At 40.8% G+C, this 6,000-nt stretch overlaps 1 protein-coding gene across 1 annotated transcript in view; it reads right to left on the bottom strand.

Annotated features, from left to right (window-relative positions):
* Nucleotides 1-6,000, bottom strand: part of SLCO5A1 (solute carrier organic anion transporter family, member 5A1) — a 215,815-nt gene that overhangs the window by 164,871 nt on the left and 44,944 nt on the right. The window lies entirely within an intron of this gene.

Here is a 6,000-nt window from a genome sequence, read left to right as displayed (position 1 = left end):
CAACAACAACAAAGCCTAATATGAGCATGATTTTAATGTCCTCTTTCAGCTTCTTGCCTTCAAGGCCATCTGATAAATTTCAAGATGCCCTGTTGGTTGTTATGCTGTACCTCAGGATTTAATTTTTGGCCTGTTTTGTTTTTAAACTCTCTTTCCCTCTCCACACCCCTTTTTCTGGTCTCTTCTCTATTAAAAAACAGCTCAGGGCTGGCTCTTGGGCTGCCTATAGATTTAAATGCTGAGAGTATCTGTGTGCGTGTGTGGCAGAAGAACCTACCAGTAGTGGGGGTGGGGGGCGTCTACTCGCTCAGGCACCCCCTCTAGTCACCAGAATGGAGGTTTGCAAACAGTGGGGCCAATGAACAGATACCAAAAAAAAAAAAATCAGAACAAGGCAAAACCGACAAAGTGTATTGTACGCCTTTACTCTGAGGTTCCCGCATTCCCGTGGCATTATTCCATGGCGGGTCTGCTCCCCTGCTTGGTCTTGCCGTTTGGTCTCACCCCAGTTGTCAGCTTGGTGGCCCAGCAGATTCAAAAGTATGCAATTTCTTACTTCCGCAATTTCTTACTTCCGCTACAAGTTCCATTAGCTATAAGCCTTCAAACTTTTTAAATATTCCTACCTATGTGGTTCAGAGTTTTGGAGATCTGCCCTGAACCCATTTCACCTGGTATTCTGCAGTTTTGCTGACAGAGAACTTTACTGCATCTCTACCCTATCTGCCATCAAGCCCGCCTCCTCTAACCTGCTGGTTCTTTTGGCAGCCCCTGGCACTTTCAATATTCTCCTCCAACACCGTAACTCAAAAGCATCAACTTTTCTACAGTCTTCCTTATTCACTGTCCAGCTTTTATATGCATATGAGGTTATTGAAAATACCATGGCTTGGGTCAGGCGCACCTTAGTCCTCAAGCTGACATCTTTGCTCTTCAACAATTTAAAAATGTCGTGTACAGCAGATCTGCCTAATGCAATACGGCGTTTGAGTTCTTGACTGCTTCTTCTGTGATCTTGTAGATAGCAGGATAATATTTAACCTACTGTGCCACCTGGCAGAGCTCCAATGAAGTTAAATTCCACAAGGAACACACACACAATATACAGTCTTCCTTATCATGAGTTAATCCCTTGATTATTTTCCCAATATAATGGAGAAAATACAATTGATTTTGATATTGAGAAACACAACAAAGAGTAACTTTTATGTTCTCATTTTAATGTATTTTCACTTTCCTTTAACTGAAGATAGAATTGGGACAAATTTGAGTAAAGGTTTTGCCAAAAGATGTCACATCAAGTAAGCATTACTGAATGCAAAACATTGTGGAAGGAATCTAATCTACAAGATAATATTACAAGTCTTTGGAGGACTTTTACAGTCTGGCTCAAACACACTGACATGCTCATCCAGGTTGATGCTTTCTTCCTGCCCAACTGATACCCTGGCAGGACTCACTGTGCTCTCCAGGCTTGCACATGCTCCCTCTTTCCATCATACCGTGCCACCATTTGTGGCCCAACTGAATCCTACCCAGGAAACAAGAGACTGTCTGTAGCCATGGCTATGCTCCCAAACCACAGGCTTTGGGAAGTTTGCTAGCATTAAATGACAAGACTAGCCACTTAACAGGTACCAGACACAGCACCGGATTACATTCCCCTCATCTTCTTGTTGCTAGTTGTTATTTAGGTGACCTTAACTCAAGATGACCCATTTATAACATAAGAAAATACTCTCTTGTCCTGTGGTGTCCATGTAATCATTACAGATCAGATCATTGTGATTCTTAGAGTTTTCACTAATTGATTTTTTGCAAGTAGATCAGCAGGTAATCCTTCCAAGTCAGTCTAGTCTAGAAGTCTTGCTGAAACTTGCTCAGCATCAAAGCAACATGCAAACCCCCAATGATGAATAAGTAGCTGTGCATGAGGGACACTGACCAGGACTCGAACTTGGGTCTTTCTTATGGAAGGCAAGAATTCTTCCCAGTTATTCACCCAATGCCCCACTTCATCATCTTACATGTGTTCTTTTCCCCCCTCATAATCTATAGTTTTGATAAACAAAAAAATGGAATTACAGTTTTCTGCACCCTCCCACACCCACTCTCCAAACATGCATCTTTGGCTTATCCCTTGGTTTCTATAACATCCAAAATTCTATCTAAAAGAACTTCCCTGAGGCTCTCAAGGAATTCCACCAGCCAGGTAACTCCCACTCTTACCTCCTCACCTCCTTACTAGGGGAAGAAGGTAAGAAAGGGAGAAATCAGGATGAGGAAAAGGAGATTGTTGTGAAATGGTACTGCACATTCCATGTGGACGCAGGTCAGAGATTAGGGTAGAAGTCTAGCCAGGTGAATGTGAATTTCTAACTGTCCTTTGGGACTTAACATTAGAATTGCCAAGAGGACATTGGACAAAACTTGGAAGTAAGACATTTTTGTTAGGATCTTGAATCTTAACCTTAACAATCAAAGTAAAGTTTTGGGCTTCTTGTATTTTCTGAGTTTATTACCCTTCTGCTGTCCCTTTGTATTTGTATATGCCTTTTAAAAGCTGCAGTCTATTTTGGAAACCAAGAGAAGTGGGTTATTTGTTCTACAGCTATTAACAAATAAGCCAGGAAGTTATCTCTCCAACTCACACACCTCAGGGATGAGCATGGCAAGATGCTGAAAGAAAAGAGAGACAACCTCTAAGAGAAGCTGAACCACACAAGTCTGGGTCTTATTCTTGAGTTACTCACTCCACTAAAAGGTCACCCTTCCAGAGATACCTCAAAGTTTCTGGGGTTCTTTCATTATTAAAGGAAAGAGTGAGCCCTTACAGTCACACAGCATTGTATAAAGATAAGTATATTAGGAGACCTAGCGTAAACTCCTTATAGGAAGACAACAATCTTCAGTCAGCCTTAGGTGCTCCTGCATTAGCCATCACTGGATATACGAGTACTCTGAGTTAACACCCTGAGACCGCTAAGAACCCCAAAACTCTGAAGACACTTCACTCTTCAGGCCATGCTCTACTCATTGGCATGTTGTGATCCAAAAGATCACACTCAACTGCCACTTAAGCTTCACTTGACCGCTAGCAAGCAGCTTTTCAAAAATACGGCTTACAGTCTAGGAAGACAAAAACAAACCTCTCATGGATAAATCTCAGTAAGTACCCTGTTTTCGAATATACTGCTATCCACGTCCCTAGAAATTTCCAAGGAGGGGAGAAAAGAGAGAAAGAGGCTCCTGGTTCCTTTCTCCCAAGACTAAAATTTGGGGGAAACGCTAGACCCTATGACCTCAAAATAAGAACTACTCATAGCTCCATATTTAAAATCATTTAAACTATATTAAAACATTGAGAATGAAGCCAGTACAAATAAGGCAGAAGGGAAAAGTACAGTGAATTCTTCTGGGAGGAATCAGCACACTTACTTTCATGGAATTCCAAACATGTTTCCCATAGGTATAAGGTTACAAAGAGCATTGAGAGTTCCAAACCAGCCCACAAAAATCTACTTATCATATAGTGCACTGCAGCAGAATTCTAGTATCTGCACCTAAAACAGACCTCCTTTCTGCTTAAACAGCATCCTGACATTTCCATAGGAAATGGAATTCGGCTCCACGCAGAGGTTGAAGGCTCAGAGGATATCACATAAGACTCAGGAATGTGAAGGTTGGGATCAGAAACTACACATGAGACAGGATCAAAGAATCTGCAGTTTTAAAAATGCTTCCCAGGTAGTTATGATGTTCAGACATGTTTAAGAATCCCATTCTGAGGCTCATGACACCAGAATTATACTTTTAATTTACAAATTACATGTCAATGTTCTCAAATATTGTTTAAGCCTGAAGTAACATGTTGCTTCCACTTAATGATCTTGCTATTTATATACTCCTCTTCCCAGATGCAATGCTATATGGTTTCCTTTATTTATGGAACTTAACATGATTCATATTTGCTTATTGTTCACTTGTTCATAGTTTGTCTTACTAGACTGTAAGTTCCATGAAGGCAGTACCCAAAGTTGTCCTGCTCCCTGTGATAGCCCCAGCATCTAGCACAGAGCTGGTATTGTTCTTAGTTGTTGTCAGTTCCAATTCATGGCCACCTTATGTATCAAGCGCCATCTTTATGATGTATGTTTGAGTCCATTTTGACGGTTATTGTGTTGATCCATCTCAGTGAGCGATCCCCTCATTTTCCTTGACCCTCCACTTTATCAACAATGATGTTCCTTTCTAGTAATTATTTTATCTTGATGACAAGTGCATATAAGTGAGCCAAAGTCTTGCCATTCTCACTTCTAAAGATCATTCCAGTTGTATTTCTTCTAAGACTAGTTTGTTTGGTCTTCTGGTAATTCACAGTATACTCAATATTCTTGGCCAACACCACAATTTGAATGCATCAATTCTGTCTTTGCAGTACGATGAATTGCTTTTATATGGCTTTCTAGCTGTATTCTAGTAACTAAATGATTGGCTGGCTCACAATCTTGCAAGGGATTCATTAAGTATTATGCAAATGTTTTGTATCATAGGTGGTGGTAGTGGGTGTGTGCTGACTTTGTGGTTTGTAATCCAATATTTAACCCACACACTACTAGGATTCCAATTCGTAGCGACCTTGTATAGGGTTGCTGAGAGCAGCTGGTGGGTTTGAACTGCCAACCTTGTAGTTGCCAGTTCAGTCCTCATCCTACAACACAACACCAGGACTTTATTATGCAAATATTGTTGTTGTTGTTGTTGTTAAATGTTGTCAAGTCAGTTCCAACTCATAGTGAACCTTCATAGGGTTTCTGAGGAACAGCTGGTGAGTTTGAACTACTGACCTTGTCATTCAAATGACCTTAAAGTCCAGTGCTTAACCTATAGTGCCATACCAGAATGAAAACCCACCAAATAGAATTGAGTCTTTGTGGTCCAGCTAGGGGATTGATTGGTTTTGCCATCCAACTAGGCTTATATAACATCCAATCCTACAGAGACGGGGGAACCTCATAACCATCAAGAAAAGTCTGGACAAGGATGTCCTTTTATCACCACTCTTATTCCGTATTGTACTGAATGTTTTAGCCAGAGTTATAAGGCAAGACAGGGAAGTTAATGACATCTAAATTGAAAAATAAAAAGTGAAACTATATTTGTAGATGATATGATCCTATAAGTAGAAATCCCAAAGACTCAGCAAGAAAATTACTGAAACTAATTTGAAGATTCAGCAAGTGGCAGGGTATACGACCAACATACAAAAATTAGTTGCATATTGCAACATGGCAATGAAATGATATATGATAGAATGAATGTAAAACTAATGTTCTCCCATGTAAACTATCACATAATTCACACAAAAAAATTTTTTTTAATTAGTTGCATTTAAAATAAAAAGGGTCTAGAGTAGAGTATATCATTTGGATCCAAGCTCCTGTGCTGAAAACCTACACCTAGAAGAGAACTGTAACACTGAAGAGAGTGCCAGATGATGAGAAACAGTGAGCAGCCGTATGATGAATGGCAGTGTGCAGTAAGAATGGTGGGAAACAGAAAACAGCTACGGTGGGCTTGCTGGTCCACAATGACAGAGCTGAGCACCTTAAGGCAGTAGGCTTGCTGGTGGAGGAACTCAAAGCGTTGTAACATTTGCCCAGGCAGAGCAGAGACCTGACTGAACCCATGCACAATGGTAGGAGCAGCACAGGCCTGCACAGGCTGGTGTGCCTGAGAAACATGGCTTATGTGATTCTGTGCAGGGGTTTTCCCACAGGCAAGACAAGGCCCAGTTGCAGAGCAGAACCTCCTTGCAACATGGTGGTTGCTGGGGGGCATCTGGTCTGAATCATAATGTACTAACCCAGTGACATAAGAATGGACATGGGTAATTTGGGAAAGGAAAAGAACTTCTCATTTGAGAATTTGTTGTTGTTGTTTACTGTTTGCTTTCTATAAATACCAGCTTTTACTTTGTTACCACTGTGTCTCATGTGT

The sequence above is a fragment of the Chrysochloris asiatica genome, unplaced genomic scaffold, assembly GCF_000296735.1.
Source record: "Chrysochloris asiatica unplaced genomic scaffold, ChrAsi1.0 scaffold00036, whole genome shotgun sequence".
NCBI lineage: Eukaryota > Metazoa > Chordata > Mammalia > Afrosoricida > Chrysochloridae > Chrysochloris > Chrysochloris asiatica.
Note: the sequence above shows the minus strand (reverse complement) of the source record. Positions and strands in the feature narration are given on the sequence as shown.